The sequence below is a fragment of the Lissotriton helveticus genome (genome assembly GCF_964261635.1).
Source record: "Lissotriton helveticus chromosome 1_1 unlocalized genomic scaffold, aLisHel1.1 SUPER_1_unloc_7, whole genome shotgun sequence".
Lineage (NCBI taxonomy): Eukaryota > Metazoa > Chordata > Amphibia > Caudata > Salamandridae > Lissotriton > Lissotriton helveticus.
The window spans coordinates 3,747,154-3,760,679 of NW_027611714.1; the positions used below are offsets into that span (position 1 = coordinate 3,747,154).

Below are 13,526 nucleotides of genomic sequence, written 5' to 3' on the forward strand. Positions count from 1 at the left end.
AAATTGTTACTGGTTCTCCACTTAATTCTTGCAAAGCTTCCTCAAAGAAACGTCTGTGGTCAATAAAATGAGTATCAATCATAGACCATGCTCTCCACTGAGAAGCACTCTCCAATGGCATAAAAAAAAACAATTTCAACTCTGGCCATCCTAAGCAGCACTGCCCCATTCTCACCTCCCAGAAAAAACTCCCCATTCCTGCACTGCCCATCCTATCACAGCTTCTCTTTCCATGAAAAAAGCGGTTGACTCCCTCTGCCAGGCATTGAGGTAAGCAGTTTATTTGATACACAGGTTGTAGCAGGTTTCTTCCCTTAAGGGGAACCCAAGATAGAACCAGCTCTGTTCTGGAGAGAGTCTTACCCTGACTATCTTGAATCATTCTTAAACAGATAGTTTTAAATAGCATTTTCCTTGAAAAAATTTTTACTGTGTGAGAGTCTACTAAAGACATTTTGCAGACATATGTGTTTAAGTTTCATGCAACACCCATAAAAAAAAGTTTATTTTAAAACAAAACAGCACTGCACACACAAGAAAGGGGAGGGTGTCACAGAGATTGTTTGCAGTAATATTAGTGAGCTGCCGCTGTGTTACAGTATTGAATACACACGTCACTATCCCTGAATATGAAATGTCAACACATTTAGAATTTGGACCAGTGTGCCAGTGCACGGTCAGTGACCAGACCGAAGAGGGCATGAAAGAGCTGAAACTGGATCATAAATTCAAAGCTGTTCTGAATATGGCCCCCCCAAAATCCTAAAGATGTCCCTGTTCCCTGGACCTGGGAGTGAGGCAGGTGTCTTCTTTGGGACAATGGTAGTGGCCAGAATTTCTGGGATCAGGTGAAGCAGGTGGCTCCTCTGGGGTAGTGATTGGTACAAGTTCATCCCTGGGATAGACTTTGAGGCTGACGGCTTTCTCCTTCACATCCAATGAAAAGGAACTTCCTACTTCTGTAGTGCTCTAGACCCTGCATTTTTATCATAATGCTAGTGAGTTGCTTCTGAAGGGTGAAAGTTTGAAAATATAATAATAGGCCAAAGGATACCCAGTGTCTGGGATGTGTGATCTAGGGGGTTAATGTCCCAGCAGCTGTGCCTAAAAATTTCAGGTGTATACCACATGTAGAAGGGTGCCCTGGGGGGTACATTTTAGTATGTTGCTGTATTTATGGGTGCTCTGGCACAAGATGCCAAGTCTGTCCCAGGAGTGTGAAGATTGGAGAAAGGGGCTGTATTTAGAGGTGCCTCTCTGAAAAAAAAGGACAACCCTGCACCGTATCTAGGTGAGGGACTAGGATGCTGAGGTTAGAGTAGGGTGCTAAACCTGAAGATGCAAAGCCTCTGCCTATCGTGCAATGGATGTTGTAGGGGGCTTTAATTAGGGTATTTTATGCCTGAGGGTGCCAGGTTTAAATCAAAACTGCCCAGTGAAGTAACCAAACGTTTACTGGCAGGGGGTTATAAAACTCTCAAATAAATAAACAATAGAACTAAAGAAAGAGGCAGACATTAAGTGAGACAGTCAAAAATAGGATACAGGGAGTATGCGATGTTCATTATGCTGTGAAACCAAAAGTGAACATACTACTTTCAGGCAAGCAGTTGCCCTATGAAGAAGGACTGTCTGTTCGCTTTCTCTTCCGATCGGACTTACCTGTTGGTGATTTTCAAATGCTCAGAGGCATAATCCTTCACAGCGAGGCAGCACACGGGGCAAACAGCAGGAGTGAAGAAGTGCCATACTACCAAAAGGTAGTAGTATGCAGAAGCTTTGTGCACGCAAATTTCGCGGCACTTCCTGCCATTTATGGTGCTGACCACGTCATTGGTGGCATGTCAGTACTGACATTCCTATGTGCTAATCGGCTGCTGTTCTCTATTCCAAAAGCCCCATTTGAAATGGGTGAAGAACAGGCGCGCAACACCCATTGGACTTAAAGGGCTTCTATCCACCCTCCCCACCCCCCCACCCTCCCCTCCTGCGTCTGTGGGTGTCAGCCCGGGATGAGGCAGCTTCGCAGGCACACACACAGCAGCACCTGAGTACTTCACAGGTCTTTTAAAGACCTTTTGCTCGTTAATGAGCCTTTGATGGTCTGCACCCCTTCTTAGGGCCTCTGCAGCTCCATTCTGCCTCTCCGCCGGGAAACAATGAAAGGTGAAATTTTATGGTGGAGTGCGCACCCCCCCGGAGATGGCGTCACGGCCCCAAAGGGGGGGCACGCCCCACAGTTTGAATAACTCTGCTCTAGAGCCTAGGCCGCTCACTAGAAAACGAGGACGAAGGACGGGACTCTAATAGGATAAATCGATTGAACTCAAATATGAGGTCAACGTATTATTTATCGCCTTAATGGTGCAAAAGAACCTCTGGAATTAAATCAATACTTTTCGCATAATCAATGTTCGATTTAGAATGGAGGCATTGCTGTGCTGCAATTAAAGAAATCACTGGCAACAATAGCTATTCTCACAACAAAATTTACTTATTTCAAGTTAGGTTGGCATATTTTACAAAAAGGAGATAAAGCGACAACGGATAGACAACATTATATAGCTTATCGACTTGCCTTATAAAGGTGACTGGTACTTTTACAAAGACGCAAAGGTTAAGGAAAAGCAGAAGTATCAAGGTAGACAGTGTATCTGCAATGGCGGACAATAAACCCTTATTAATAGTGACCACATAACCACCGTCTCCAGGTAGGAGCGCCTACTTACAAAAGACCTGCAAATACGGTGAACGACTACAGCGCATCAAACTGTGACTATGACATTGGTCTATCAAAACATTTGAGTTCTGCGTTTGTTCTTCTCGTTAGGTGTTGATCCTGAAAGGTATAGGTTGATGGGTTTCGGGCTTGTGCTTTATGCACACTTCAGAACTTCACAGAATGAATGTCACCCAAACATCGCACCATGTTGAGGAGGCCACTAGGGTGAGAGTTGGTCGCGTAAAATGGAGCGCCACGATAACAGAACTGTTCAAAGAGGCACTGGGGTTACCAGCTTCCCAAAAGGACACATCCTCTGTTTAGAAAGCTGTCCAGTGGACCAGAGACCTGGGTGTGGCCATCAATGTAAGCAATGGCCTGTAGCCGCCATGGATAATTTATAACTCCTGGGTCAGTTTGCCTGTGTGGTGGCGGCAAAGATTTGTAGTATGCTGATATGGTTGGGTTGGGTTGCAAACACGATCCACAAACTGGCATGTGGACACTCACTTCGGGATCCTTGCTACCCGGCAGCTCCTGCCACCCAGCACCAAATAAGCAGGGCTTGTATAGCTGAGCTGTGTGTGCCCTGCCAGGCTGTTCCGGTTGTGCTGGCATCAGCGAGCTGCACTAGATGAGTGCGGGCAATGGAGCAGACCACCCGAGGACGCGACAAACCTGGAGGTTCCCGGTGACAAAGAGTAATTATTTTTAAGATTACTGTAAGGTTGTTACCAGTACTTCTGGAATGCAGTATTTTCATGGAAAACTTAAAAAAAGGTTACCACTAGCTACAGTATGATTGCGGTTATTAAAAATGTAACATCTGATAGCATGGTAAGCATTTACACGTTCTCTCTTTTTGCAAAATATGCTCGACTGATCTTATACTCTCTACAGCCCATCCTATAATTTATGTAGCTAATTTTATATGTTGTTTAATTCCTTCTTTTTACTATTGGCTTTCACATTCAAAGTGCTGTCTCTCACAGGCAGGGACGTCCTAGCACTGTAAATATACAAGTCACTATTCCCTAGTGCACCAACCAGGATTCAAATTAGCGACCCTCCAGTTTGAGACAAAGACATCAGAAATTATAACACTAAGCAATTGACCACTTCATACAGAATAGTCTCTTGATTTTAGATGTGTATATTATATTACAATTACTCCCACTGATTGGTAGGACCCTCATACAGCTCAAAGTTCTGCTGCAGTATATTGTGATTTTACAAATGAAGGCTAAAATAAATCAATGTAAATATCAGAGGCCAATTGTTTTAGGGGAAGACAACAATATAGACTGTCTGAGCCCTGCTTGGTCACCCTATCTTCCACCTCGGCCAAAGCGCGTGCACCCTTGCCATGAGAGACGGAACTGCAAATGACTCTGGTATCCTGATTTTATTTTGGCCTCAGCACAGAGAAGATACTGTGTGCGCACTGCATGACTAGGCCCAAAATTGACCTGAAGACCCAAAGCCTGGCTCTGGGGAGGTTGACGGACACTTCAACCACTCTGTTGGTGGGGCAAAGACTACGGTCTGTGTCCCTGGCTATGTACAGGGAGTAGTGGGAGCAGCGTACCATGTTCTTAGAGGTCACCAGCTGAACTGGTCACTTTACTTGTCAGAGGGCGGCTGCGATGCTTACAGGGCATTGACTAAAGTTCCATTCACGTGTCATGACCAGACCTTGCATTGGCATCCCGTTTGAATTTCGAGACGTGTATTTATAATATAAGTTAGCAGGGCTCTATATTGTTTACACATGTGTAAGTATGTTGTTACCAGTCGCATCCATGTTCGATTGCCCACCATCTAACATGGCACAAGATGGGCAATATTGTCAGCAATCCAGACGAGAAGGGTGTAACTTTGGACACAAGGGTGGAGGGATGGAGTCAGGACCGCCTTTTGGAAGGTTCACACTTACTGTGCTCATGTTGTAAGTATTCCTGCATGGAGGCAGCATTGTCACTACCTGCTGTGAGCAGCAATCACCCTGCACAAAGTCCTTGTTTGTGCCGCAGAAGAAAATGGACGATGAAATGCAACCAGGGAAACCAGTAAACCCAGACAGGGAATAAGCATTCAGGGTCTGAAAATACCACAGAAAAGTGGGTGGCAATCATATTGGCTTTGTTGTAACTCAAGTTGCTTTACTGTCCGACACGAAGAGTTGCTGTTTCAAGATAAGTATCACTGATAGTGTCTCCCCGTAGGCGAGGGCACTTCGCCTGGTTTCTGCAATTCTTCCGGGATGAAACTATTGCCCCGGGCAGTGGTCCATGTGAGCTGCCTGTCTGATGAGAGGGAAGAGGAGACAGCCTTGTCCGGCAGAAGTCTGCCTGTCCTTTGAGGAGGACCAGCAGCAGAGCCCGCTGTGAGGAAAGGCCAAGAAGGAACAGAGGAAGTGTGGCAGAGTGCCGAAAAGTCCTGTGAAGTGTCTAGGGTCCCCTAGTCTCCCTAACTGAGCAAGTCTCTGTAGAGGTGGTCTCACTTATTTTTTTTTTTTTGTTTTTTTTTGCTGAGTTTTATATAGCGCGAACTAGAACCGAACCGAACCAGTTATCAGAGCGCTTTACATAGCACCAGTTACGTTACATGTCAACTGCTAAATAAACCACTGCTCACTCTACCGTTGTTGCACTTCTACAATAACACCAGCACCTCAGACCCAAGATGGAGATCCTCCCACTGCGACTGTTCGAACTTCCACCATGAGTACTGGGGCAGAGATCTCAACGTGTCATCATGGAGACACTGTCACACCAGTGAGCTGCCCATGGAGAGGATCTCAAAGGGACAGCGATGGGTTGTCCTTCTGCCCCACAGCTGGCCATGCTATTCATGGCCAAATTTGAGAAGAAGTTTATCTATGATAACAATCCATTTGTGCATCATATCCAAAAATGGTTTCGGTTTATTGATGGAATTGTTTGCATTTGGGATGGACAAGATGATATCATAAATGTGTTTATTGAATGGTTGAATGCCAGATCTGTAGATATACAATTTTGTGTGTTCAGTAGCCAGTCATCTATCAAATTTTTGGATGTAGCGGTCTTTGGCCACAATGGCCGATTATGAACTACATCGTTTACCAAATCAATCAATAGTTAGGGACAATGCCCTGCATTATACAAGTCATCATCCACGCAGTTTACGTGACAATTTGCCTTCGGGCCAATTTCTCAGGATAAGACGGAATTGCTCAGGTAAAAGTGATTATTTCATGAATGCAGAAATTCTTGTGCACAAATTATAGGAACGCGGATACCCAAATAAATTGTGGAAAAATACGAAGAAACGTGTTTGGTGGAGTCCAAGTTAGACCCTTCTGGAAAATAGACCAGCAAATGACAAGTTAGAATGCATGGTATGCTTCTCCAAATTTTGTTCAAAGACTACCTGTAGGAAAGTGGGTTTCTGTTATAGTAAGCCCCCACTTTTTGCCAGACCACTAATGCACTTTGACTTGACGTGCCCAGGGACCCTGCCAATCAGGTTCCCAGGGCTTGTGCACTTTCCCCAAAACTAACCCAATGGGCATCTTTGGCCACAGTTCAGCCCCTGGTAAATGGTACCACAGGTACCCAGGGCACTGTGACCAGAGAAGGCCTCTAAGGGCTGTAGCACTTATTGTGCCACCCTTAGAGGCCCTGTACCTCTACACACACACACTGCCTTTGCAGGCTGCGTGTTTTGATGCAGAACAAAGTGAAGAGTCGACATGGCACACATCCCTGTGAGCCATGCCTACAACCCACTGCCCTGGCCTAGATCAGTCACCCCTTCAGCTGGGTGCACTATACCCGTAGTGAGGGTACAGGTGAATGAGCCCTGTAACCCTACAGTGGCCAAGTCCATACTTAGGCATTGTAATTACAGTGCTGACATTAAGAGTATATGGTGCTGGGAGTTTGTCATTACGAACTCCACAACACCATAATGGCTACACTGAAACCTGGGAAGTTTGGAATCAAATTTCTCAGCACATTAAACCCGCACTGATGCCAGTACCTCATGTATTTTTATCTGAAGTGTTTTAGTGCGCCAAATTATATTTTGTACTGGGGGATTAAAATTAGAACTATTTATAGGGAGTCACCTATATAATCTCCTTTTTAAGTACAAACGCAATACCATGAGTTGTATTTTTTTTATATTAAAGCTATTATGTGGAATTTCTTTCTTGGTGGTATATATGTATAATTAACGGATCTTGTGTAGATGTGATTGAGTAGAGAGCTTTGAATGGTGGCTATACCTACTTGGTGATATTTTTCACTCCAAGAGGATATTTTATTTTCTACTCTTCAATAGAGATCAGATCTCCAGAGGACAGCGGACCTGTCCAGAAAACCTTTAACTTTAAGGATTTCGAACAATTGAACTCTGAAGTTCCGTCGTCTGACCTTCTCAACTCTCAACGCACATCCAGGCCTGGCCACTGTGACTATAAACCTGTCAATTTATAAAGACATGTTTTCTTTTTGGTTTCAGTTTCTAAAAGGTGTCTGCCCAAGGTGGGTAGGGTATGCCTCTCCTGGAGTTTATGGGCCTAAGGGTTCATTCCTGGTATAAAGAACGGGTGACAGGGGGCGCTCCAGCCCAGTGCCCCAGGCGATCTGAATGGCGACTGAGTTGAGCCCATTTACCTAAACGCAGGCCATAGGCTGTGTGTCCAGGAGCCTCCTACGTGATCTTAAACTCCCTGAGCCTAAATGTCTCAATCATAAAAGGCTATTCCAGGGAGTCAAACGCCTTATCGGCATCACCAGCCTTCATGTGTGCGTTTTCCCGAGGCAGCACTGCGAATACCATCCGTAGATGAACCGTTGTGGATTTATGTGGGACAAATCCCAACTGTACCAGGGAGACTATTCTCTCTCGTAGGAGGGATAGCCGAGTCGCATCACCTCAGGCAGGAAATTATTATCACAGTGAAGCAGTGACAGAGAGTGATAAGAGATACACTTAGCCGGGTCTGTCCCAAGCTTGGGGGCACTGACATGATTGTGTCACTTATAGACAGCAGCGTCACACCACCCTTTAATGCCTCAGTGTTAGAAATGGGAATTTCTGGTTGGCTAAGGCTTGCGCCAAAGCCAGGCAGAAACCACCATTCTAGTCAGGGCAAGGAAGTCACCCGCCAAGATAACCCCTGTTCACCCCCTTGGTAGCTTGGCACGAGCAGTCAGACTTATCTCAGAGGCGATGTGTAAAGCATTTGAGCACGCACCCACCAGTAACAACATCCCAGGCCCCCCACAAAAGGAACTCCACACAAGGGTATATAAAAATAGCCTTTGTATTATCAGAACACATCAGAATCAGAATCACAGGATGTACATTGTGCCAAATGGCACGGGCAATATTTACAAGGGATTATATACATGGGACAGGGCCACATGGACCACTGTCAGGAATAAGCACTTTTAGAACTAGCATTTGTACTATTAGCACTTTGTAGAAGTAACACTTTTAGAACATAGCACTTAAAACCTAGAACGCTTGTAGCACCGAATAGCAAATGTAGCACACAACCAGTAACTACTGGTAACAGGTAAGTACCACCTACGCAACCCTGACTACCTTAGGAAAGTATCACGCAGGGAACCATGAACTCACTAGCATAACGATACTAGATAAAACAACCACCTATACATGAAAATACATTTAGGGGTATAGGCCTGAAGCTACACACATATTGCATAAAAACACATTCAGAGGTGTCAGAACACAAAACATACTACACACAGCACATTTCCTAACACCCAAAGCTTTAGCGCATGAATCATAATAGCATATAAATCACATTTAGCGCAGAAATCGCATGTAGCACATAACTCACATTAAAGTCCAGGTTGCGCCACTGTGCCAAAACCTAAACGTAGCAGCTGCCCACTACTTGCTGGGCAGCTGGGGACAAGAGCAGGGCCTAAACGCTGCAGCTGGCACTAAGTGCTGCGCAGTTGAGGAAGGCCAAAGTAGGGGAAAGGAGTGCGCCTCACTCCTCAGTCCAGAGAACACATGTCCCTAGGAAGGAAAGAACCTAAACGGTGCAGCTGCCCACTACTTTCTGGGTAGCTGGGGAACGAACTGCGGCATGGGCTGTCACTAGCCCTCAGGAACCAAAACTGCCCAAAGGCTGGAGCCCTCTAGGCTCTGAGCCAGCACTCGCCCATCGGTGGAGCCCTCTAGGCTCTAAAACAATAGGCCCCCAGGAGCCCTCTAGGCTCTTAAAAATAATAGGCCCTCGTGGGAGCCATCTGGGCTCGGGGACCATCATGCCGACTGGGGGGAGCGGCCCGCTGCCAGCCGTGGCCGCTCTACCTCCCGTAATGCCCCCGAGACATTGGAGCCCGCAGGTTCGAACTAACAATGCCCCCAAGGTGGTAGAGCCTCCTGGGCTCGAGATACAAAATGCCCCCAGGTGCCTTCTAGGCTCTAACTACCAACATACGGGAGAACAGTTGAGCGCTGCTCTACCACTGACAGGGGGGGCCCACTGAGACGCCTGCACTCATAGGTTGCTCAGGGAGGCGGCGTGTCCGCGGGGCTTCTCTGCTCCTCTTTAAGGGCGGCCGGCAGGGCTCTCTGTCACCGGGGCTCCCTCCTCTGCACGGTAGCCCCACAACACTGGTGCGGCATTGCAGGCAGCCCCGGGGCTCTCCCTCACTCCTGGGAGCCCCGGGCCGTGGGGAGGCCATGACTTGGCCGGCTTTTCTTCATTCTTCTCAGCGGCGGCCCCGAGCAGCCAAACTTCCTTGAAGCAAGCGGAAGTCCCGCCCCGCTCCAGGCGCCCGGCTGCCTGACGTCCGGTTTGGGCGGCATTTTCCTTCCCGGTGCCGCGGCGGTGAAACTAAGGGGCATAAAATGAGGGGTGGGCACCCTCGGTGAAAGAAAAAACTGTAGAAGCGGTGTGGGTACCCGCTAAGGCGCATCTGAAAAGGGGTGGCACCATTAATAAGAAACATCATAACGGGCATGATGCAGGGTGGGCACCTGCGATGAAGGGGCCGCAGGGGGAATCCCTACGCTCGGGATTCCCTCGCACAGGGCCACAGGGGAAAAGAGCCCAGCGCTCCCAAGGGGCCAACAGGTAGCATCAAGTCCTGGGGCGAGGGCAACAGCAAGGAAAAAGGTCCTGGAGGTCAGGGGGGCATGTAGGGCCCAGGGGCCAGCACACAGGGTACTCCAGCAAGGAGACAGCCCACATGGCGGTCCCTCCAGGGCCCCACCATCAGCCAGGCCCCCTCTGTCAGGATTCAGGAAGTAGAAGGGTCCTCCAGGCATCCAGGGGCTGGGCAGGGCCCATGGAGGCAAGCCTTCCCCTGGGCCCTAGCAGCAGCACGCCCCTGGTAGATTCAAGTTCTGCACAAGAACCTTTTATAAGAGGACACATCCCCTTTTTATACAGAGAAATCCCTTTGTCTGTGTCTGTAGGATGGGGGAAAAACCAGTCGCAGCTGGTTTTGGAGCACTTTGTTTTTCTCAGCCCCTCTCCCTATTCACTGGCCAGGCTAGGGTCATCAGTCGCACCACAGGGGGCGGAGCGAGCATTGTGTGGGGAAGCCCAGCCCAATTCAGGTCCCAGGTGCACTCCTCCCTCACATCAGCATGCTAATCTCTCCACTCACCACTGGGGCAGACCCATCCTGACTCCTGGAGCCAGGCTCACCAGCCAGCTCCAGCCAATCACACGCCAGGCATAAATTACACAGGTATGCCAACTTCTAGAAGTGGCACTTCCACACTAGACACATTTATGCCACACACATCATCGCGCAGCATTTAATCACACAAGTCCGCACATACCAAACTCGCACCTGCACTCCCCACGCATCAGGAACTAACATGGACACATACATTCCCCATGCATTCCTATGGGAGGGCAGGTCAACCTCACACACGCACTCAGAGAGCGCACACACTTTACACTGTGCCACAGTGCTAAAGTGCGCAAAGACCAGAAATCATTATAATTATGTAACACTAAAAGGCAAAAAGTTCAGGGGTGAACCCGCCAGAAGGGCCAGGTCCAACACTCGGCATACACATCCAGCAGATATGCATCCAGTATTTATTTCTAAGATTTGTAAAACTCCACACCTGACCTTCAGATCCCGAAGCCTTTCGTCCTCCTAGGGCGTCTATAGCTGCAACGATCTGTTGCCCAGAGATTGATGGCTTATGACTGGATGTGAGAGCAAATTAATATAGCACTGAACAACTAGTTCGGGAAAGAAGTGTCCTGGCGCTAGTATAAGCCCATAAGTATCAAAATCCCACAGCCCCTGAACATGAGCAGAAAGGTTTTGATTTGTTTCCTGAAAGAACTCATGTTTTCTTGGGCGCACAGGGCAGGTGGGAGAGCATTCCATTCCAGGTACCAGCAGTCACCACAGGCAGGGAGAGGCCATCTATTCTGATTTCGTAAACTGAGATACTTTACGCAGCAAAGCATGATGGGTTCTCACCCTTCGGCCAGCTGATACCAGGCAATAAGCGAGGACATATAAGAATGAACCCCCTGATTGTAGAGCATTTATGACATGAAGTGCTTTATATTGACATCTTTTCAGGACAGGAAGCCAGTGCAATTTGACCAGTTTGTTGGAGATCGACCTTGATTTTATTAACCTCAGAACCAGCCCAACTGCTGTCTTTGTAGCAGCAACAATCTATGTAGGCAATATTCAGATATGTCTACATATAAAGTGATGCAGGAATTCATTCTCAATAGGATCAGAACCTGTACCAGGTCCCTCCTAGATGAAGCAGGGATGAATGGAAGTATTTTTCTGATAACTTTTAGCAGTCAGAAGCCTGTAGAGCAGGTGATTTTAATGTGTCCTTTTAGGAACAGATGCAAGTCCACCCAAATTCCCAGTTTGCTGACAGAGCTCCCAAAGAGGTGATATTGAATGGCTCCATCAGGCGTATTTTCTTCTAATCTAATGATTTGTGTATCATCAAGTAGATGTGATATCGATTATCGAATGACTCGATCAGGTGTATTTTCTTCTAATCTAATGATCTGTGTATCATCGAGTAGAGGTGATATCGGCTGGCCAAGTGGACCATGTAAATATTGAAAAGATTGTGGCTCAAAACCAGCCGGGGGAGGGGTAATTGTCTTAGGGGTTGATCTGAAGTTAGCTGATGCCACCACTTGGGTCAAATCTTTCAAAAAGGATAAGAAGCAAGCAGGCACTTTCCCCTAAGACCCACCATCTCCAATCTCTGGAGTAAAGTGGAGTGGGAGATGGTGGCAAAGGCTGCAGACAGATCTGATCAGATCAGAGCCCCCACCTCCCCACCCGCATACATAATGTCGCCAATATCCCACGTGGCTTTAGCTAGCTATGTCTCTGCAGATAGCTCTTTTGGAGCCCTGGATGGACTTTGTGCAGAAGTTGGTCGGACTCAAGGTATTTGGGGAGCTGCTTGTTCACCGTGGCCTCAGTTAGTTTGGTGAACATCAGGAGCAGAGAGACGTGCCGATCCTTAGAGTTAGAACTGCTGTGACTACTGAAGCAGACAACAATGGAAGTAATGTTAGCTATAACTCTCTGATTGGCTGTATGCTGAGGTGTGACGGAGCGCAAGAACAAGAAGGTTGGGCTGGGATGTGTCCCAGAGGTATTACCAGTGGCAGAGATTAACTCAAAGGTTCCACCCATCATTTTGCTTATTCATAAATACACCAGTTTGCCCAGATGTGGGTCCCGTGCTTGCTGCACCGCTGAAATCAAGCCGCACCCTACAGTCAGGACCCAGATGTGGGTCCCGTGCTTGCTGCACCGCTGGAATCAAGTCGCACCCTACAGTCAGAGCCCAGATATGGATACCGTGCTCGCTGCACCACTGGAGTGAAGCCGCACCCTACAGTCAACGCCCAGATAGGCTGAAACCGGTCTTGGGTTGATTGTGTTCCGGTTCAGAAAGGATCTGGATTGGCTCTTCAGGCTGGACTGCCCTAATGGAAGAAGTCTAAAGCTGATTTGCATATGTCTGCTTCCTGTTTGAGGTGGCATTGTGGCCCAACAACCAATTGATCTCCCTCTCAGGCTGGGCCTGGTGAGGACCTGGACGTGAGCCGGAGTCTAGTGAGGAAGAGGAAGTGATCAGGGCCTGTTGAGGTCCAGGACGTGAGTCGGGGCTTGCGAAGACCAGGACTTGAGCCAGGGCCTTGTGAGTACCAGGACGTGAGCTGGGGCCTTGTGAGGACCAGGAAGTAAACTATGGCCTTGTGAGGACCAGGACGTGAGCTGGGGCCTTGTGAGGACCAGGACGTGAGCTGGGGCCGTGTGAGGACCAGGACGTCAGCTGAGGCCTTGTGAGGACCAGGACATGAGCCGGGGCCTTGTGAGGACCAGGAAGTGTGCTAGGGCCTGGTGAGGACCTGGCCGTGAGCCGGGGCCTTGTGTGGACCAGGACATGAGACGGGGCCTTGTGAGGACCAGGTCGTGAGCCAGGGCCTTGTGTGGACCAGGACATGAGACGGGGCCTTGTGAGGACCAGGTCGTGAGCCGGGGTCTTGTGTGGACCAGGACATGAGACGGGGCCTTGTGAGGACCAGGTCGTGAGCCAGGGCCTTGTGTGGACCAGGACATGAGCCGGGCCTGGTGGAACAGGATGTGAGCTGGAGCCTGGTGGACCAGGACGTGAGCCGGGCCTTGTGAGGACCAGGATGTAAGAGCGGGCCTGGTAGACCCGGACGTGTGGGGACTAGGGCGCGAGCCAGGGCCTTGTGAGGACCAGGACGTGAGCTGGAGCCTGGTAAACCAGG

The 13,526-nt window shown here is 48.4% G+C and overlaps 1 protein-coding gene across 1 annotated transcript in view; it reads right to left on the reverse strand.

Annotated features, from left to right (window-relative positions):
- The window catches only part of LOC144806415 (uncharacterized), a 116,481-nt gene that overhangs the window by 52,673 nt on the left and 50,282 nt on the right, over nt 1–13,526 (reverse strand).